Genomic DNA, 22,766 nt, shown 5'->3' with positions numbered 1-22,766 from the left:
TGGCTTCACCTCTCAATTATATGTATAATGCCATAACAATGACTAAGGCAAAAAAATTTCCATAAAAGATGTTGCTAGCCCAACATTGTAGAAAGGAGGAAATCAAGATCTAGAATAAACTGTTTACAGTGTCAATGAATTCTTGGTCTTTGCTGCTGGAAGGCTGAGGACTCAGTGTTGCAGCAGCCAGGTGAACCTGGGTGAGAGTAAGTCCGTTTATTATTCCATTCGTAACATCTGTTTCTATTACCATGTCTATTTTGTTCAAACACTAGCTGAGAAAGCATAGGCACCACCAAGAAAAAAGTTGGCTGATATTCAGAGTGTATTTTATTAACAATGTTATTATTGTGACTCTCCTCTGCAGGAGAGGATTATTTAATTACTTTTCACATGGTGGGGGTTGGAAACATCACACTCTGGCCTAAATTCTGAGAGGCCTTTTTGTCTAACTCTTCTGTCACTATTCTATCATTTTAATTTCAAATCCCTAGAATTATGCAAATCACTTACAAAAAGGTACATTCACAGAAGTCTCACCTCCATTCATGTCCTGTATACCCTGTTCCTTCATAGACTTTGTGTGTGTGATGGAGTTTTGCTCTTGTTGCCCAGGCTGGAGTGCACTGGTGCCATCTCAGCTCATTGCAAGCTTCGCCTCCTGGGTTCAAATCATTCTCCTTCCTCAGCCTCCCGAGTAGCTGGGATTACCGGCGCCTGCCACCACGACCGGCTGATTGTTTGTATTTTTAGTAGAGACGAGGTTTCTCCATGTTGGTCAGGCTGGTCTTGAATTCCTGACCTCAAGTGATCCACCCACCTCGGCCTCCCAAAGTGCTGGGATTACAGGCGTGAGCCACCGTGCCCGGCCTTCATAGACATTTTTTGTACTCATCTGGAAATCAGAAATGGAGAAATCTTCTCCCATGTCTATTGCTTAGATCTGCGACACTCAGAGCTGCTCCTATTAGGGATAAATATTTGTGGCAATTTCTGTGTTCTGAGGCCCCTTAGGACTACCAGAATTCTCATTTCTCTTCCTTTCACACTTCCTGCAAGAATGCTGATGTTGGTGATGGTTTGGCTCACCCTGTTTTCTTCTGGGATTTATTAGTTACCTTGTTCCTCATTTCAGTTAAGATGTCCATGTTTCTTTTACTATTCTGTTGCTTCATCTATTTTGATTAGAGAATGTAGGGAGATGAAAAAACTGCAAAACTGTCATCTTGCTCCAGACAGAATTCTTTGCCTCAGTTTTCTAAAGATGCCTTTGCTGGGTGTAGATTTCTAGTTCAGCAGTTATTTTTTCAGCACTTTGAAGATCTTTTGTTGTCTTAATTGGTGGTCTTTGAAGGTAAAATGTGTCTTTTAAGCTTTGGCCGCTTTTAAGATTTTTCTCCTTGTTTTTGTTTTCTTCTGTTTTGTTATGATGTGTCAAAGTGTGGATTTCTTTTCGTATATCCTAATAGGGGTCATTGGGACTTTTACTATGGCATTTGATGTCTTTCACCATTTGGGGAAAATTCTTTTTTTTTTTTTTTTCAATCATGTTAGATGGGTAATGTGCTGATGTCATAACAAGAATTGATGGTGACGCATCTTACATGTGTGTGTGAAAACCCAATCATCATGCTTATGAGATACAAAAGGATCAGGGAAAATCCTTAACCACTTTTCAAATGATTTTTCTGTCAAATTTTCTCCCTCTCTTCTAAAACTCTGATATTATTATTTTTTGAGACGGAGTCTCGCTCTGTTGCCCAGGCTGGAGTGCAGTGGTGCGATCTCAGTTCACTGCAACTTCTGCCTCCCGGGTTCAGGCAATTCTCCTGCCTCAGCCTCCTGAGTAGCTGGGATTACAGGTGCACCCAGCTGATTTTTGTATTTTTAGTAGAGATGGGGTTTCACCTTGATCAGGCTGGTCTCGAACCCATGACCTCATGATCCACCTGCCTCGGCCTCCCAAAGTGCTGGGATTACATGCGTGAGCCACTGTGCCTGGCCTAAAACTCTGACATTCTTAAACCCTCACACTGCATCCTCCATGTTTTTTTCCATCTCTTCTGTTGTGTTTGTCTTTTTGTCTCAATGTTTTTTAAATATTCATTCTGATCTTTCAGTTTATTATTTTATCAGCTGTTTCTAATATTCTATTAAAAACATCCATTTGGTTTAAATTTAAGTTCCCACATTTTTCAGTTGTACAATGTCTACACAGTTCTTTGTCATATCTGCTTTATTTTTAGAATTTCTAGTTATCTCACAAAATTTTCCTTTTTGATTTTTAACTCCTAGAACAGAGTAACCATTTATTTTAGAGTCAAAATCTGTTAATTCCAGTATCACAGCCCCTGTAAGTTTGTTTCTATTGTTAATTTTTTTGTTTGAGTTTTGCTTATGCTGTTCTATATGATCGTGTGCCTGCATATATAGTGTTTGCTAGACCACTGTATTCAGAATGTGTTTGTAGAAAAAGTGTGGAGCTTTTTCTACACTAGGATGATGTCATCTTTCTTCAGAGAGGATTTTTACTTGCTTCTGTCAGATTATTGGGTTACAGGTGATCCAGAATCACCTTAATATCATTTCACAAATTGGAATTTTTCTGAGCTACCCATATGACACAAAACTGAGCTATAATCCATGTGAGAACTAGTTAACTTCTGGCTCATTCTTACCTCTAGGGTACAGGTTTTAGAGGCCAATCCAGAGTGTGGACTGGTACCCTCTTGCTCCAAAGTGCTATGAAAAGCACTTCTCAGCTTCTGAGCCACCTCTCAGTATACATAAATATCTCCATACAAAAAATCCCCAAAAGCTTGTCTCACCTCTCTGGATTTCTGCAATATCTCTTTTTCATCTTGACCAGATTTTTCACTACCTTTTTAGCTCTTAAATGCCTTCAAGTAGTTTTTAGAAACAATTCCGTCCCACTGTTTTAGTTGTCATTAGTCATAGGGTTGCATTAAATTACCAAGTTTCCAGAAGAGAAATTTAAATGTATTTATCGTGTTTCTGTTTAAGGAAAGAGAAGCATCAATAACCCAAATAAAAATTAAAGAATATAGTAATTGGATGCTTTCAGGGCCCACAGTCCTGCAACCCCCACCCCCCACCTCACTTTGTTTCTTTAGAGTAGTCCCTGGTTCTGCACTCAGCAGTTTGGATACAAGTTGTTAGCAACTCTTCTGTCATCTCTCCCCAGTTCTATGTAATTCATTACTAGATTGAGGTCCTCAACTTTTTTCTGAAAAGTAAACAATCCCAGCATATGCAGAAGTGCATGACTAGTATTAGCAATATGTGAGTGGTTAAACTTGATGGGAAATTGACCACATACAACCTCTTGTGCTCTAATGCTGTCTCTTTTATGTAATTTTTGATATAAAATAGCAATTAAAAATTTGTATAGAGTGACATCAAGGAATATGGCATATCAAGAAGCATCAGGAATCTCTCTTTACACCCAGACAGCAATTACGCTAGTAGAAACTGTTAACTAACTATTGATGTAACTATTTTGTAACTCTGGAGTTCATTTGAACACTTGCAACTTCCAGGGAAGGGCTTAGCTGCTAAATTCTGATTAATTTCAGTCATAGCTACCTATCTCTTCAACATCAGTACCATGGTAAGCAGCCATGGCCACATTCCTGGTGAGAGTTGCAGAAGCCAGGGTGGTCAATACAAATCTTATTCTCTAATAATTCTGTATTCTGAACTGCTGACTGCTGCTTCTGATCATGGAGAAGTGCAGACAGACACAGAAAAGTGAAGCCATTGTTTCAACCCCCACCAACAGAAGCAGCATCCAGGGACAGTATCTGGAATGGTGTGAGAAGAGTCTTTTCTTCTTTTTTTCCCTCCCTTTTTCTAATGTTGGGAGCCAGACATGTAAAACTTAGAACATTGAAAAGCAACTATATATATGAGAATATTTACAATGTCACCCTACCACCCACGGAAAGACAAGGTATAGAAAAGTCTTTAAGCATTTGCCTCAGGATGATCTCTAACACAGAGATACCCTACAACAATAAAAAATAGAAAGCAACCCTGGGGAAGGAGGAGAATCTGTTTTCCAGAATTACCACATTATATGATAAACAAATATCCAGTTTTCAACATCAACAACAAATCCCAAAGCATACAAAGAAACAAGAAAACATGGTTCATTCAAAGGAACAAATTAAATCTTCAGAAACTATTCCTAAAAAATCACAGGCATTGGACTTCTAGACAAACACTTTAAAACAAGGTTTTGTTTGTTTGTTTGTTTGTCTGTTTTGAGACAGAGTCTTGCTCTGTCACCCAGGCTGCAGTGGAGTGGCATGATCTCGGCTCACTGCAACCTCCACCTCCTGAGTTCAAGCAATTCTGCTGCCTCAGCCTCCCGAGCAGCTGGGACTACAGGCACACACCACCATGCCCAACTAACTTTTGTATTTTTAGTAGAGATGGGATTTCACCATACTGGCCAGGCTGGCCTTGAACTCCTGACCTCATGATCCACCTGCCTCAGCCTCCCAAAGTGCTGGGATTACAGGCGTGAGCCGCTGGGCCTGGCCAAAACAATTGTCTTAAACATACTCGAAGATCTACAGAAAGAAATGAGCAAAACAGGAAAATGATGTATGAACAAAATGAGAACATCAATAAAAACATATAAAATATAAAAAAGGAACCAAAAATAAATTCTGGAACTAAAATGTACGATAACTGAAATGAAGATTTTACTAGATGGTTACAAAAAGAGATCTGAACAGGCAGAAGAAAGAATCAGTAAAATTGAAGATAGGACAATTGAAGTTATGAAGTGGGAGGAATGGAAAAAAAGAAATGAAGAAAAGTGAACAGAGCATAAGGGACTTTTGAGATACTACCAAAGCAGACCAACATATGCATTATGGGAGTTCCAAAGGGAAAAAAAAAGCAAGAAAAGGGCAAAAAGAATTTGAAGAAATAAATAATGGGGGAAACTCCCCAAATTTGACAAGAAGATACGAATCTCCAAATTTAAGAGGCTCAACAAATTCCAAGAGGGTAAATTCAAAGAGACCCACATGAAGACCTCTTATAATTAAAATGTTGAAGACAAAGACAAAGACAAAGAAAGAATCCTGAAAGTATTAGTGACTCATCACACAAAAGAGATCCTCAGCAAGATTACCAGCTAATTTCTCATGAGAAACTTTGGAGGCTAGGAGGCAGTGGGTTAACATATCCAAAGTGCTGAAAGAAAAAAATAGTCTACCAAGAATTCTATATCCAGAAAAACTGCCCTTAAAGAATCAGGGAGAAATTAATACATTCCCAGATAAACAAGAGCTGAGGGAGTTCATTACCATAAGACTTTCCAAGGCCAGGCACGGTGGCTCACACCTGTAATACCAGCACTTTGGGAGGCCAAGGCAGGCAGATCACTTGGGGTCAGGAGTTCGAGACCAGCCTGGCCAACATGGCGAAACCCCGTCTCTGTTACAAATACAAAAATTAGCCGGGTGTGGTGGTGCATGCCTGTAATCCCAGCTGCTTGGGAGGTCGAGGCAGGAGAATTGCTTGAACATGGGAGGTGGAGGTTGCAGTGAGCTCAGATCATGCCACTGCACTCGAGCCTGGGTGACAGAGCAAGACTCCATCTCAAAAAAAATAAAAATAAATAAATAAAAAAATAATAAAAAAATAAAAAAAGACTTTCCATGCAAAATATGCTAAAGGGAATATTTCAAGTTGAAATAAAGTATTGATAGTAATTTGAAGGCATATAAAGAAAGAAAGGCCAGGTGCAGTGGATCACACCTGTAATCCCAGCACTTTGGGAGGTCGAGGCAGGTAGATTACCTGAGGTCAGGAGTTCAAGACCAGCCGGCCAACATGCGGAAACCCTATCTCTACTAAAAATACAAAAATTAGCCAGGCATGGTGGCATACACCTGTAGTCCCAGCTATTCAGGAGGCTGAGGCAGGAGAATCACTTGAACCCGGGAGGCAGAGGTTGCAGTGAGCTGAGATTGTACCACTGTGCTCCAGCCTGAGTGACAGAGCAAGACTGTCTCAGGAAAAAAAAGAAAGAAAGATCAGAGGTAAAGATAAATATATGGAAAATCATAGAAGCTAGCATAATTGTAATTTTTTAACTCCTTTTTCCTATATGTTAAAAATAATACATAAACATGAATCTATATTATTGGGCACCAATATATACAAATATAAGTTGTGACAGTGATAACATCAAAGGAATGGAGCTATATAGGAGCAGAGTGTTTGTATGATATAGAAGTTAAGTTGGCATCAATTCAAGAAGGGAATCAAAATGTTCCACTACAAACCAATTAGACACAAAAGAAGGCAGTAATGGAGGAAATGAAGGACAAAAAGGCTATAAGGCATAGAGAAAACAAATAGCAAAATGGAAAAGCTAAGTTCTCCCTTATCAGTATGTACTTTAAATATAAATGGGTTAAACTCTTAAATAAAAAACAGCAGTTGGCAGAATGGATAAAAACAAACCCAAACCCCATGATCCAACTTTTGATATGCAGCAAAAGCAGTGTTCAGAAGGTAATCCAGAATGGAAAATGCCTACTTTTAAAAAGAAGATGTTCAAAATCTATAACCTAACTTTACACCTTAATGAACTAGGAAAAGAACATACTAAGCCAAAGGCTAGCAAAACGAACAACATAATAAGGACTAGAGCTTAGATAAAATAGAGAGTAGAGAAACAGCAGAGAAAATCCAGTAAAACCAAAAGTTGGTTCTTTGAAAAGATCAACAAATTGACTAAACTTTACTTCAACTGATAAAGAAAAAAAGAGATACGTAAATAACTAAAATCAGAAACGAAAGTGGAGACATTACTCTCAACCGTACACAGATAAAGAGGATTGTAAGAGAATACAATGAACAACTGTATGCCAACAAATTAGACAACCTAGAAGTAATGGACACATTCCTTAAAACACGTGAATCATGTAAACTGACTCAAGAAGAAACAAATTTTGCATAGCTTTGTAACAAGTAAGAATATTGAATTGGTAATGAAAAACCTCCCAACAAAGAAAAGTCCTGGACCAGAAAATTGTACTGGAGAATTCTACCAAATATTTAAAGAAGAATTCACATCAATCCTTCTCAAACTCTTCCACAAAACTGAAGCAGAGAGAATAGTCCTAACTCACTCTACAAGGCTACATTACTCTGATGCCAATGTCAGATAAAGACATCACGAGAGAAAATTATAGCCCAATATTTCTCATAAATATAGGTTAAAAAATCCTCAATAAAATATTAGCAAACTGAATCCAACAGCATATGAAAATAATTATTTGGGCTGGACGCGGCTCACACCTGTAATCCTAGCACTTTGGGAGGACGAGGCAGGTGGATTGCCTGAGCTCAGGAGTTCCAGACCAGCCTGGGCAACACAGTAAAACCTTATCTCTACTAAAATACAAAAAAATTTAGCTGAGCGTGGCAGCGTGCACCAGTAATCCCAGCTACTTGGGAGACTGGGGCAGGAGAATCCCTTGAACCCGGGAGGCAGAAGTTGCAGTGAGCCAAGATCGCACCACTGCACTCCAGCCTGGGAGACAGAGCAAGACTGTCACAAAAAAAAGAAAAAAGAAAAAAGAAAAATAATTATTTATGATATCCAAATGTGATTTATCTCAGGAAAGCAAAAGTGGCACAACATATGAAAAATCAATGTAATAGATCACATAATCAGAATGGAAAAAAAAACACGATCATCTCAACTGATGCAGAAAAGGCATTTGACAAAATCCATACTCTTTCATGATAAAAACTCAGAAAATTAGGATTAGAGGGGAAATGTCTCCACATAATAAAGGTATTTGTGAAAAGTCCACAGCTAACATCATAATGGTGAAAAATTGAAAGATTCCCCCTGAGATAAGGAACAGGAAAGAATGCTTGCTTTCAGTCGTGCTATTCAACACAATACTGTAATTTCTAGCCAGAACTATTAGATGAGACAAAAAATAAAAAAATAAAAAAAGGTGTGTGTGTGGGGGCTTTCAAATTGAAAGGAAAAGGTAAAATCATCTCTATTCACAGGAATCCCAAAAATCCACATGAAAGCTACTACATACAGCTAATAAACAAATTCAGCAAAGTTGCAGTGTACAAATCAATATACAAAAATTAGTTGTTTTTATATGCCAGCCACAAACAATCCAAAAAGAAAACTTAAAAAGCAATTCTATTTACAGTAATATCTAAAATAATTAAATAGTGAGAAATAAATCTAACCAAGAAGTCAAAAGACTAGTACACTGAAAACTATATGACACTGCTGAAAGAAATTAAAAATGACCTAACCTAAATACATGGACAGACATCCTGTGTTTATGGACAGGAAGACTTAACATTATACTGATCCTCAAATTCATATGGAATTACAAAGGGCTCTGAATTGCTAAAACTACCTTTAAAAAGAATAAAGTTGGAGGACTCACACTTCTTAACTTTGAAACTTACTACAAAGCTACATTAATTAAAACATTATGGTGCTAGCATAAAGCCAGACATATAGACTATTGCAATAGAATAGAGTTCAGAAATTAACCCTCACATATATATGATTGATTAATTTGCAACAATGATGCCAAGACCATTCAATGGGGAAAGGACATTTTTTCACCAAATGGTACTGGGAAAACAATATCCACATGCAAAAGAATGAAGTTGGATCCTTATCTTAGACAATATAAAAAATTAACTCAAAATGCATCAAAGATCTATACGTAAGAGCTAAAACTATAAAACTTTTAGAAGAAAATTTTGGAGAAAATCTTCACACAATTGAATTTGGCAACAGTTTCATGGATTTGACACCAAAACCACCAGCAACAAAAGAAAAAAAACGCTGTGTGCGGTGGCTCACACCTGTATTCCCAGCACTTTGGGAGGCCAAAGTGGGTGGATCACTTGAGGCCAGGAGTTTGAGACCAGCCTGGCCAACATGGTGAAACCCTGTCTCTACTAAAAATACAAAAATTAGCTGGGCGTGGTGGCACATGCCTGTAGTCTAGCTACTCAGGAAGCTGAGGCAGGAGAATCGCTTGAACCCGGGAGGCAGAGGTTGCAGTGAGCCAAGATCGCACCACTGCACTCCAGCCTGGGCAACAGAGCGAGACTCTGTCTCAAAAAAAAAGAAAAAAAGTAGGTAACTTGGGTTTCATCAAAATTTAAAAGTTTTCTGCATCAAAGGATACTATCAAGTAAAGGCAAGCTTTAGAGTGGGAGAAAATATTTGCAAGTCACATACCTGATAAAGAACTAGTAATCAGAATATACGAAGAACTCTTGGCTGGGTGTGGTGGCTCCCAGTGTATCCAGAGTTGGTTCCTTCCGGTGGGTTCATGGTCCGGCCAACTTCAAGAATGCAGCTGCAGACCTTTGCAGTGAGTGTTACAGCTCTTAAAGATGGCACGGACCCAAAGAGTGAGCAGCAGCAAGATTTACTGTGAAGAGCAAAAGAACAAAGCTTCCACAGCATGGAAGGGGACCCCTGCGAGTTGTCACTGCTGGCTGGGTGGCTAGGCTAGCTTTTATTCCCTTATTTGTCCCCTCCCATTTTCCATTTCTGTCCTATCAGAATGCCTTTTTTTAAATCCTCTCTGCGATTGGCTACTTTTAGGATTCTGCTGATTGGTGTGTTTTACAGAGCGCTGATTGGTGCATTTCACAGAGTGCTGATTGGTGCATTTTACAATCCTCTTGCTAGGTACAGTGCACTGATTGGTGCATTTTTACAGAGTGCTGATTGGTGCATTTTACAATCCCCTTGCTAGCTACAGAGTGCTGACTGGTGTATTTTACAGTCCTAGCTACAGAGTGCTGATTGGTACATTTTTACAATCCTCTTGTAAGACAGAAAAGTTCTCCAAGTCCCCACTCGACCCAGGAAGTCCAGCTGAGTTCACCTCTCACCAGCATTTTGGGAGGCCCAGGTGGGTGGATGGCTTGAGCCCAGGAGATTGAGACCAGCCTGGGCAATATGGCAAAATCTGTCTCTACACAAAATACAAATATTACCCAGATATGGTGGCATGTGCCTGTAGTCCCAGCTACTTGGGAGGCTGAGGTGGGAGGATAGCTTAAGCCCAGAAGTGGAGGTTGCAGTGAGCTGAGATCATGCCACTGCACTCCAGCCAGAGTGACAGAGTGAGACCTTGTCTAAAAAATAAATAAAAATACCCCCTACAACAGGAAAACAATCCAATTTTTAAAAATGGGCAAATGATGTGAATAGACAATTCTCCAGAAATAGTACACAAATAGCCAATGAGCACATGGAAGGCTGTTTGATATCATTTGCCATTAGGGAAGTGCAAATCAAACGACAGTGAAATACCACTTCACATCTGCTAGAATGGCTATAATTTTTTCAGAAACAGAAAATAATAGATGTTAGGCCAGGCGCAGTGGCTCACGCCTGTAATCCCAGCACTTTGGGAGGCCGAGGCGGGTGGATCACGAGGTCAGGAGATCGAGACCATCCTGGCTAACACAGTGAAACCCCGTCTCTACTAAAAATACAAAAAATTAGCCGGGCGAGGTGGCGGGCGCCTGTAGTCCCAGCTACTCGGGAGGCTGAGGCAGGAGAATGGCACGAACCCCGGGGGGCGGAGCCTGCGGTGAGCCGAGATCGCGCCACTGCACTCCAGCCTGGGTGAGAGCGAGACTCTGTCTCAAAAAAAAAAAAAAAAAAGAAATTAATAAATGTTGACAAGTATGTGGAGAAGTTGGGATCCTTTTGTATTGCTGGTGGGGATGCAAAATAGTGCAGCTGCTGGGGAATACAATTTATCAGTCAGTTCCTCAAATGATAAATACAGAAATCCAGCAATTCTACTCTTAGGTATATATCCAAAATAATTGAAAGCAGGGACTTAAAAAGATATTTGTACACCACTTTTCACAGTAGCGTTATTCACAATAGCCAAAAGGTGAAAACAACCCAAGTGTCCATCAACTGTTGAATGAATAAACAAAATGTGCTATATACATATAATGGAATATTATTCAACCATTAAAAGAAATGAATTTTTATATATGTTACAATATGGTTGGCTTTCAAAAACATTATGCTTAGTGAAATAAGCCAGATACAGAAGGACAAATATTGTATGAATTCACTTGTATCAGATAGAATAGGCACATTTATAGAGACAAAAAGTAAGATAGAGATTGCTAGAGGACGAGGGGAAAGAGGTAAGGAGGAATTTTTGTTTAATGCATTCAGAGTTCATGTTGGGGTCGACAAAATTTTGAGTATATATAGTGATGATGGTTAACAACACTGTGAATGCTTTTAATGCAACTAAATTATACACTTACAAATGGTTAAAAAGATATTATGTATATTTTACCACAATAAAATTTTTTAAAAATTCAGTATAATCTTGGCCAAAGAATAAAGGGATCTCTAATTTCAACTGGTTCTACAAAACTACCTCAGGGGCGTATACTGTTGTCAGCTTCAATTTGTTTCTTTCCAGAACGGTTTAACAACTACATATCATGTTACAATGCATATTATTGAACATGCCTCATTTCATACATTGGCAAATCTTTTTTTTGTTTGTTTGTTTAAATTACAAACGCTGATGCTGTTATAAAAAATAGTGGCATGGCACTTTTTACTTTCTTTAATCAGAAAAATAAGCCCTGCGTTTCTGGGATGGAGGCCCCAGGTGAGCACCGGAGGAAGGGGCCTGGGTGGGTGGGGAGCGAGGGGGCCCGGAGGCCAAAGCAGATGCTGCACCAGAGGCTGGTCAGGACCCGGGAGGGCCTACAGGGGTGGGGTCCTCATGAGCAAGTGCGGGGGTGCTGGAGGTCAGCAGCTGCCTGGCCTGGGAGCCAGGGACACCCATCCCCTTCCTGACACCTGAGGCGGCCCAGCTGGGCCTGCAGGACCAGGGCCTCCTGTCACTCGGCGCAGGGGTGCAGGTGGTCAACGCTGCTCTCTGGAGGACCACTGGCTAGAGCCTGCCCAGCTCCCCTGAGGTCTGGAGACAGTCAGAGCCCCCCCAAACACCCCCTCCCTTTTGGGCGAGTGGCGTGCCTCCGACTCCAGAAGACTCGAGTGGGGCTGCCTCAAGACCAGGTCCTGAGGGGGTGGCAACCCCTGACCACAGGTGGGGGCCATGGAAGGGGCAGGGGTGGGCCCAGGGGTAGCCTTGTAGTGTGAGGTGTGCCCAACTGCATGTAGGTCAACAGCCAGATGGGACATTGCAGGGGACTGTGGGGAAGCCGGGAGAAGGTGCTGCCCACCCTGTGGGGTCCCCCTCGCCTGGAGACCCTACGGTCAACCCTTCAGTGCATGCCCATGGGGGTGGTGGAGGCAGAGTCCTGAGAGGTGGGGGTGGGAGCCTCCGGGTCCCCTGCAGGTCCTGACCCACCAGATGGGCCCGTGTGCCCCCTGTAGCTTGGGGGCCCTGGAGGTGGACACCAGCACCTCCTGACTAACAGGGGGAGGGCCTGGACTGAAACCCATACCTTCACCATTCGCCACTGGGCCATTCTGCAGGAACTGCAGCACCCCACAGATCCTTCGTGCCCAGCACGCCACTCACTCTCACACCCTCTCTCGCACGCACACACACACAACACGCGCACACCAGGCACACGCGCTCCGCACAGGTGGCACGCCGGGGGCAAGCGTGCACGTAGACTCAGAGATGCAAGGACAGTATTGGCAATTCAGAGGCACAGAAAGACGCTGAGGGGCCCCCAGCAAGGTCTCCGCCCTCAGGGGCTGTGTTCCCCTCCCAGGGCACGCACACCACAGGCAGCAACGCAGGTGGGGGCACTGTGACGCCAGTGGGGGGAGAGGGAGCATGGCAGGGCAGCAGGCAGACGCGGGTTCATTTCTCCTCCTGGTGTGGTGGGCCTCAGCCTGATCACGGCACTGTAGGGGCTCCCTTCTCTGGCCGAGCCTCAATTTCCAAAGACAAACAGCCCAGCCTTGTCTAGACAAGGCCTCAGGCTAGTCCGGCAAAACATCTCCAGCCCGAAGGGCAAGGCGGCCTTGGCCCTCGGGGCCCTGCCAGGGTGCAGATCACACTGCAGTGGGCTGGAAAACCTATATGGGGAGGTGCCTGCAGGCATCCGGCTCCAGGGCTCACAGACGGGGCCTGACGGGCCATCCCGGGGGCACAGGATCGGGTCCACCGTGACCTCAGGGGCCGGCAGGGATGGCCCAGGGCCAGGAGCGAGAGCCGGGGCTGACAGGCCGGCACCAGATCCAACAGGGACCACCGCGGCTGGCACAGGAGCCCCAGGAGAGGCCGGCAGGGTGGGCCCGGCTGCCCCAGGAGCGAAGGGCGATCGGGAATGGGGAGCAATGGCTGGGGTTTGCAGGGCTTGTTGGGGCCCATGAGCGGCCGCAGGGGCTGGTAGGGCTGCTCTGGGCCCATGAGCGGCCGCTTGGGTGGGCAGGGCTGCTTCGGGCCCATGAGCGGCTGCTTCTGCTGCCTCGGCCGTCCCGGGCCCAGGAGTGAAGGCGTGAGTGGGCCGGGCTGCTCTGGGGCTTCCACTAACGGCTGGGGCTGCCTGGGCGCCGCAGCGACCGCCGGGGCGGCTGGGCTGGCCCAGCAGGGACCTTCGGGGCTGACCGTACTGACACGGGGCTAGGAAGGCCCGCCGGAGGCAGCAGTACTGTCCTGGGAGGAAGCTGGCGGGCCGTCGGCGTGGTCGGAGGGTGAGGAGTGGCCACGGGGGCTGGTACCGCTGGCACTGGGCTAGCAGCCACCACAGGGGCCGGCTGCACTGTCCTGAGGATGCCCTACTGGGCTGGCCACAGTGACACGGGCTGGCCCATGACCGCAGGGGCCGGCAGCGGTGCCACAGGGTCAGCAGGGACCACAGGCGCCTGCAGCGGTGCCTTGGGGCCAGGAGGAACCGCAGGCGCCGGCAGTAGAGGCAGGGGACCAGGAGGGACCGTGGGGCCAGGAGGGATCGCAGGCGCCGGCAGTGGTGACACGGGGTCAGCAGGGACCGCAGGCGCCTGCAGCACTGCCTGGGGCCTGGAAGTGCCCAATGCGGCCGGCAGGGCTGGGCCGGGCGTGACCGCTGGGGCTGGCAGAGCTGATCTGGGGATGGAAGGAGCCGCTGGGGCCGGCAGGGCTGACCCGGGCCCAGAAGTGACCACCGGGGCTGGCAGGGCTGTTTCAGGCCCAGAAGTGACCGCTGGGGCCAGCTGCGCTGACCCAGGAGTGGTCGCTGGGAGGGCTGGCAGGGCTGCCTGGGGTCCGGGAGTGCCGACGGGGCTGGGAGGGATCCCTGGGGCCGGCTGGGCTGGAGCTGTTGCTGGCGCGGGGCCGGGCCGTTCTGGTCCCAGTGGCTGGCTCCCCTTCTGGGGAGCACACCTGCTTGGAGGGCTGCAGTGGGACCTTCCTCGCCCCATCGCAGGCGGGCTGGAGGTCCTGCCCGGGGCTGCCTGCTTCCAGGGGCCGCCTGTTCTCACTGGGCTCCACAGGGGGGTAGGTTTCCAACTCGCGGGGCTTCTTGATGAGACGACGCTCCCACTTCTTCCGCTCATGTGGCTTCAGGGCCATATCCTTCTCCAGGGCCTCCAGGGTGCTGAAGCTGGCGATGGCGAAGCCGTCGATGACCTCCTCCTCCTGCGAGCTGGACTCGCGGCGGCGGCAGCGGCGGCGCGCAGCGAAGGCCCGCGTTCTACTTGCCGGGGCTGGGCTCGGGCTCGTAGCCCGACGACGGGCTCTGGGCGCGGGCGTCGCGGGCGGCCTCCCGGCGCCGGCCACGGTCACGCTGCACGCACGCGAGCGCCAGCTCGGGCGGACCTTGGCCTCCATGGCGGCGCGTGCGCCCCGTCGGGCCGGTGACCTTGACGCCCCGCGCCTGGCTCGCAGCAGGCGGCCGGCGGGGTGGCCCGGGGTCGGCCCTGGCGGCGGGGGGGGCCAGCCCGGGGACGGGCGGGGGGGCCCCCCCCGGAGCCGGCCCGGGACCCCGAACCCGGCGATTGGGGTACAGGCCTCGGCGCAGGTCAGGCCTCGGCCGGCCCGGTTGTTCGGGCCGAAGGCCGGGCGGGCGGGGGGGGGCCAGGGGGCCTGGGCACCGGGCTCGTGACAAATGTTCTTTAAACTACATTTAAAAAGTGAAATTTCTGAGTCATGTGGTATTTACATATAATTTTAAAATATTTTGCAAAACAGCTTTCCAAAATGGGTATGTCAATTTACATGACCACATACTTCACAATTTACATTCCCAATACATGCTAGCCAACAGAAATATTATTCAACTTCTGTAAACTTTGCTAATATGATAGATAAAAACGTCTATCTAACTATTCCCTAACTTTTCATTTTCCTAATTATTTCACCATTCCTTTTGTGAATTGCCTCTTTATAAATCTGCCTATTTTTCTTTAAAGATGTGTGTTAGTTGAGTCCTCTGGGAAGCAGATGCCGAGATCGAGGAGTAGAAAAGCAATTATTAAGGAGTAACAATTAGGAAAGGAAAGGGGAGGAGGCAGGATTGGGCAAGGGGAAGCCATGAGAATGTGCTTTTATAGCCTATGGTAAAATAGCCTAATTGATGTCTTAGACCTTCGGTGGATGTCTGTAATGGTGGGTAGTACTGAACCTTATATACACTATGGTTTTCCTACACACAAATACCTATGATATAGTTTAACTTATAAATTAGGCACAGTAATAAATTAACAGCAATAACTATTAATAAAATAGAACAATTATAATAATATAGTGTGATAAAAGTTATGTGAATGTGGTCTCTGTCTCTCAAAATATCTTATTGTACTATATTCACCTATTTTCAGACTGCAGTTGACCACTAGTAACTGGAACTGCAGAAAGCAAGAACAAGAGACTTGAATCAGACAATGGGGGACTGCTATATCAGACAAAGGATTTGTATCTGGAATATGTATAGATCACTTATACCTAAATACTAAGAAGACAAACAGCCCAATTTAAAAATGGACAGAATATTTGAACAGGTATTTCACCAAAGAGTGTATACAAATAGTGAATAAGCACAAGAATGATGGACAGTATCATTAGTCATCAGTCAAGTGTAAATTTAAACTACAATGCAATACCACTACACACCCACTAGAATAGCTAAAATTCAAAAGACCGACTACACCAAGCGTTAGTGAGGGTGTGAAGCAACTGGAAACCTAATTGTGAGTGGTGATGGAAAATGGTACGGTTACTTTGGAAAACAGTATGGCAGTTTCTTTTTTTTTTTTTATACTTTAAGTTCTAGGGTACATGTGCAGGTTTGTAACATATGTATACATGGGCCATGTTGGTGTGCTGCACCCAATAACTCATCATTTACATTAGGTATATCTCCTAATGCTATCCCTCCCCACCTTCACCGCACAACAGGCCCCAGTGTATGATGTTCCCCATCCTGTGTCCAAGTGTTCTCATTGTTCAATTCCCACTTATGAGTGAGAACATGCAGTGTTTCGTTTTCTGTCCTTTAGACAGTTTGCTCAGAATGATGGTTTCCAGCTTCATCCATGTCCCTACAAAGACATGAACTCATCCTTTTTTATGGCTGCATAGTGTTCCATGGTGTATATGTGCCACATTTTGTTAATCCAGTCTATCATCGATGGACATTTGAGTTGGTTCCGGGTCTTTGCTATTGTGAATAGTGCCACAATAAACATATGTGTGCGTGTGTCTTTATAGCAGCATGATTTATAATCCTTTGGGTGTATACCCAGTAATGAGATGGCTGGGTCAAATGGTATTTCTAGTTCTAGATCCTTGAGGAATCACCACACTGTCTTCCACAATGGTCGAACTAGTTTACAGTCCCACCAACAGTGTAAAAGTGTTCCTATTTCTCCACATCCTCTCCAGCACCTGTTGTTTCCTGACTTTTTAATGATGGCCATTCTAGCTGGTGTGAGATGGTATCTCATTGTGGTTTTGATTTGCATTTCTCTGATGGCCAGTGACGATGAGCGTTTTTTCATGTGTCTTTTGGCTGCATAAATGTCTTCTTTTGATAAATGTCTGTTCATATCCTTTGCCCACTTTTTGATGGGGTTGTTTGATTTTTTCTTGTAAATTTGTTTAAGTTCTTAGTAGATTCTGGATATTAGCCCTTTGTCAGATGAGTAGATTGCAAAAATTTTCTCCCATTCTGTAGCTTGCCTGTTCACTCTGATGGTAGTTTCTTTTGCTGTGCAGAAGCTCTTTAGTTTGATTAGATCCCATTTGTCAATTTTGGCTTTTGTTGCCGTTGCTTTTGGTGTTTTAGACATGAAGTCCTTGCCCATGCCTATGGCCTGAATGGTATTGCCTAGGTTTTCTTCTAGGGCTTTTATGGTTTTAGGTCTAACATGTAAGTCTTTAATCCATCTTGAATTAATTTTTGTATAAGGTGTAAAGAAGGGATCCAGTTTCAGCTTTCTACATATGGCTAGCCAGTTTTCCCAGCACCATTTATTAAATAGGGAATCCTTTCCCCATTTCTTGTTTTTGTCAGGTTTGTCAAAGATCAGATGGTTGTAGATGTGTGGTATTATTTCTGAGGGCTCTGTTCTGTTCCATTGGTCTATATCTCTGTTTTGGTACCATGCTGTTTTGGTTACTATAGCCTTGTAGTATAGTTTGAAGTCAGGTAGCGTGATGCCTCCAGCTTTGTTCTTTTGGCTTAGGATTGTCTTGGCAATGCGGACTCTTTTTTGGTTCCATATGAACTTTGAAGTAGCTTTTTCCAATTCTGTGAAGAAAGTCATTGGTAGCTTGATGGGGATGGCATTGATCTATAAATTACCTTGGGCAGTACGGCCATTTTCATGATATTGATTCTTCCTATCCATGAGCATGGAATGTTCTTCCATTTGTTTGTGTCCTCTTTTATTTTGTTGAGCAGTGGTTTGTAGTTCTCCTTGAAGAGGTCCTTCACATCCCTTGTAAGTTGGATTCCTAGGTATTTTATTCTCTTTGAAGCAATTGTGAATGGGAGTTCACTCATGATTTGGCTCTCTTAGTCTGTTGTTGGTGTATAGGAATGCTTGTGATTTTTGCACATTGATTTTGTATCCTGAGACCTTGCTGAAGTTGCTTATCAGCTTAAGGAGATTTTGGGCTGAGACGATGGGGTTTTCTAACTATACAATCATGTCATCTGCAAACAGGGACAATTTGACTTCCTCTTTTCCTAATTGAGTACCCTTTATTTCTTTCTCCTGCCTGATTGCCCTGGCCAGAACTTCCAACACTATGTTGAATAGGAGTGGTGAGAGAGGGCATCCCTGTCTTGTGCTTGTTTTCAAAGGGAATGCTTCCAATTTTTGCCCATTCAGTATGATATTGGCTGTGGGTTTGTCATAGATAGCTCTTATTATTTTGAGATACGTCCCATCAATACCTAATTGAGAGTTTTTAGCATGAAGGGCTGTTGAATTTTGTTGAAGGCCTTTTCAGCATCTGTTGAGATAATCATGTGGTTTTTGTCTTTGGTTCTGTTTATATGCTGGATTACGTTTATTGATTTTCATATGTTGAACCAGCCTTACATCCCAGGGATGAAGCCCACTTGATCATGGTGGATAAGCTTTTTGATGTGCTGCTGGATTTGGTTTGCCAGTATTTTATTTATGATTATTGCATCAAAGTTCATCAGGGATATCGGTCTAAAATTCTTTTTTTATTGTGTCTCTGCCAGGCTTTGGTATCCTGATGATGCTGGCCTCATAAAATGAGTTAGGGAGGATTCCCTCTTTTTCTATTGATTGGAATAGTTTCAGAAGGAATGGTACCAGCTCCTCCTTGTACCTCTGTTAGAATTCGGCTGTGAATCCATCTGGTCCTGGACTTTTTTTTGGTTGGTAGTCTATTAATTATTGCCTCAATTTCAGAGCCTGTTACTGGTCTATTCAGGGGTTCAACTTCTTCCTGGTTTTGTCTCGGGAGGGTGTATGTGTCCAGGAATTTATCCATTTCTTCTAGATTTTCTAGTTTATTTGTGTAGAGGTGTTTGTAGTATTCTAGGATGGTAGTTTGTGTTTCTGTGGGATCGGTGGTGATTTCCCCTGTATCATTTTATATTGCATCTATTTGATTCTTCTCTCTTTTCTTTTTTATTAGTCTTGCTAGCAGTCTATCAATTTTGTTGATCTTTTCAAAAAACCAGCTCCTGGATTCATTGATTTTTTGAAGAGTTTTTTGTGTCTCTATCTCCTTCAGTTCTGCTCTGATCTTAGTTATTTCTTGCCTTCTGCTAGCTTTTGAATGTGTTTGCCTTTGCTTCTCTAGTTCTTTTAATTGTGATGTTAGGGTGTCAATTTTTTATCCTTCCTGTTTTCTCTTGTGGGCATTTAGTGCTATAAATTTCCCTCTACACACTGCTTTAAATGTGTCCCAGAGATTCTGGTATGTTGTGTCTTTGTTCTCATTGGTTTCAAAGAACATCTTTATTTCTGCCTTCATTTTGTTATGTACCCAGTAGTCATTCAGGAGCAGGTTGTTCAGTTTCCATGTAGTTGAGCAGTTTTAAGTGAGTTTCTTAATCCTGAGTTCTAGTTTGATTGCACTGTGGTCTGAGAGACAGTTTGTTATAATTTCTGTTCTTTTACATTTGCTGAGGAGTGCTTTACTTCCAATTATGTGGTCAATTTTGGAATAAGTGTGATGTGGTGCTGAGAAAAGTGTATATTCTCTTGACTTGGGGTGGAGAATTCTGTAGATGTCTATTAGGTCTGCTTGGTGCAGAGCTAAGTTCATTTCCTGGATATCCTTGTTAACTTTCTGTCTCGTTGATCTGTGTAATGTTGATAGTGGGGTGTTAAAGTCTCCCATTATTATTATGTGGGAGTCTAAGTCTCTTTGTAGGTCTGTAAGGACTTGCTTTATGAATCTGGGTGCTCCTGTATTGGGTGCATATATATTTAGGATAGTTAGCTCTTCTTGTTGAATTCATCCCTTTACCGTTATGTAATGGCCTTCTTTGTCTCTTTAGATCTTTATTGGCTTAAAGTCTGTTTAATCAGAGACTGGGATTGCAACCCCTGCTTTTTTTTTTTTGTTTTCCGTTTGGTAGATCTTCCTCCATCCCTTTATTTTGAGCCTATGTGTGTCTCCACACGTGAGATGGGTCTCCTGAATACAGCACACTGATGGGTCTTTACTCTTTATCCAATTTGCCAGTCTGTGTCTTTTAATTGGAGCATTTAGCCCGTTTCCATTTAAGGTTAATACTGTTATGTGTGAATTTGATCCTGTCATTATGATATTAGCTGGTTATTTTGCTGGTTAGTTGATGCAGTTTCTTCCTAGCATCGATGGTCTTTACAATTTGGCATGTTTTTGCAGTGGCTGGTACCGGTTGTTCCTTTTCATGTTTAGTGCTTCCTTCAGGAGCTCTTGTAAGGCAGGCCTGGTGGTGACAAAATCTCTCAGCATTTGCTTGTCTGTAAAGGATTTTATTTCTCCTTCACTTATGAAGCTTAGTTTGGCTGGATATGAAATTCTGGGTTGAAAATTATTCTCTTTAAGAATGTTGAATATTGGCCCCCACTCTCTTCTGGCTTGTAGAGTTTCTGCCTAGAGATCTGCTGTTAGTCTGATGGGCTTCCCTTTGTGGGTAACCCAACCTTTCTCTCTGGCTGCCCTTAACATTTTTTCCTTCATTTCAACTTTGGTGAATCTGACAATTATGTGTCTTGGGGTTGCTCTTCTCGAGGAGTATCTTTGTGGAGTTCTCTGTATTTCCTGAATTTGAATGTTGGCCTACCTTGCTAGGTTGGGGAAGTTCTCCTGGATAATATCCTGCAGAGTGTTTTCCAACTTGGTTCCATTCTCCCTGTCACTTTCAGGTAGACCAATCAGACATAGATTTGGTCTTTTCACATAGTCCCATATTTCTTGGAGGCTTTGTTCGTTTCTTTTTACTCTTTTTTCTCTAAACTCTTCTCGCTTCATTTCATTCATTTGATCTTCATTCACTGATACCCTTTCTTCCAGTTGATCGAATTGGCTACTGAAGCTTGTGCATGTGTCACATAGTTCTCGTGCCATGGTTTTTAGCTCCATCAGGTCATTTAAGGTCTTCTCTACACTGTTTATTCTAGTTAGCCATTTGTCTAATATTTTTTCAAGGTTTTTAGCTTCTTTGCAATGGGTTCGAACATCCTCCTTTAGCTCAGAGAAGTTTGTTATTACTGATCATCTGAAGCCTTCTTCTCTCAACTCGTCAAAGTCATTCTCCATCCAGCTTTGCTCCACTGCTGGCGAGGAACTGCGTTCCTTTGGAGGAGAGGAGGTGCTCTAATTTTTAGAATTTTCAGCTTTTCTGCTTTGGTTTCTCCCCATCTTTGTGGTTTTATCTACCTTTGGTCTTTGATGATGGTGACATACAGATGGGGTTTTGGTGTGTATCTTCTTTCTGTTTGTTAGTTTTCCTTCTAACAGTCAGGGCCCTCAGCTGCAGGTCTGTTGGAGTTTGCTGGAGGTTCACTCCAGACCCTGTTTGCCTTGGCATCACCAGCGGAGGCTGCAGAACAGCAAATACTGCAGAACGGCAAATGTTGCTGTCTGATCGTTCCTCTAGAAACTTCATCTCAGAGGGGCACCCGACTGTATGAGGTGTCAGTCAGCCCCTACTGGGAGGTGCCTCCCAGTTAGGCTACTCGGGGGTCAGGGACCCACTTGAGGAGGCAGTCTGTCCATTCTCAGATCTCAAACTCCATGCTGGGAGAACCACTACTCTCTTCAAAGCTGTCAGACAGGGACTTTCAAGTCTGCAGAAGTTTCTGCTGCCTTTTGTTCAGCTATGCCCTGCCCCCAGAGGTGGAGTCTACAGAGGCAGGCAGGCCTCCTTGAGCTTCGGTGGGCTGCACCCGGTTTGAGCTTCCTGGCAGCTTTGTTTACCTACTGAAGCCTCAGCAATGGCGGGTGCCCTTCCCCAAGCCTCTCTGCTGCCTTGCAGTTTGATCTCAGACTGCTGTGCTAGCAGTGAGCGAGGCTCTGTGGGCGTGGGACCCTCCAAGCCAGGCGTGGGATATAATCTCCTGGTGTGCCGTTTTCTAAGACCCTTAGAAAAGCACAGTATTAGGGTGGGAGTGTCCCAGTTTTTCCAGGTGCTGTCTGTCACAGCTTCCCTTGGCTAGGAAAGGGAATTCCCCGAGCCCTTGTGCTTCCTGGGTGAGGCGATGCCTTGCCCTGCTTCGGCTCATACTCCATGGGCTGCACGCACTGTCCTGCACCCACTGTCCAAAAAGCCCCAGTGAGATGAACCCATTACCTCAGTTGGAAATGCAGAAATCACCCATCTTCTGCATCGCTCACACTGGGAGCTATAGACTGGAGCTCTTCCTATTTGGCCATCTTGGAACCTCTGGCAGTTTCTTACAAAGCTAAACATTCACTTCTCATTTGACCCAGAAATTCCACTTCTAGGTATTTACTCAGGAGAAAGGAAACTTTAAAGACAAATGTTCAGCCTGGTGCGGTGGCTCACGCCTTTAATCCCAGTACTTTGGGAGGCTGAGGTGGGCAGATCACCTGAGGTCAGGAGTTCGAGACCAGCCTGACCAACATGGTGAAACCCCGTCTGTACTAAAAATGCAAAAATTAGCTAAGTGTGGTGGTGCATGCCTGTAATCCCAGCTACCAGGGAGGCTGAGGCAGGAGAATCACCTGAACCCAGGAGGCGGAGGTTGCAGTAAGCCAAGATCACACCATTGCACTCCAGGCTGGGTAACAAGAGCAAAACTCCAT

The 22,766-nt window shown here is 44.3% G+C and overlaps 1 non-coding gene and 1 pseudogene across 1 annotated transcript; both read right to left on the bottom strand.

Moving 5' to 3' along the window:
- Window positions 1–1,548: 1,548 nt before the first annotated feature.
- On the bottom strand, window positions 1,549–1,652 carry LOC116476057 (small nucleolar RNA U13). Its single transcript, XR_004250127.1, has one exon. It is a non-coding gene; the product is annotated as a small nucleolar RNA U13 (small nucleolar RNA).
- An 11,361-nt stretch (window positions 1,653–13,013) lies between these two features.
- On the bottom strand, window positions 13,014–14,903 carry LOC131384486 (protein ALEX-like; annotated as a pseudogene).
- Window positions 14,904–22,766: the final 7,863 nt, after the last annotated feature.

The sequence above is a fragment of the Hylobates moloch genome, unplaced genomic scaffold (genome assembly GCF_009828535.3).
Source record: "Hylobates moloch isolate HMO894 unplaced genomic scaffold, HMol_V3 SCAFFOLD_10, whole genome shotgun sequence".
Classification (NCBI taxonomy): Eukaryota; Metazoa; Chordata; class Mammalia; order Primates; family Hylobatidae; genus Hylobates; species Hylobates moloch.
Note: the sequence above shows the minus strand (reverse complement) of the source record. Positions and strands in the feature narration are given on the sequence as shown.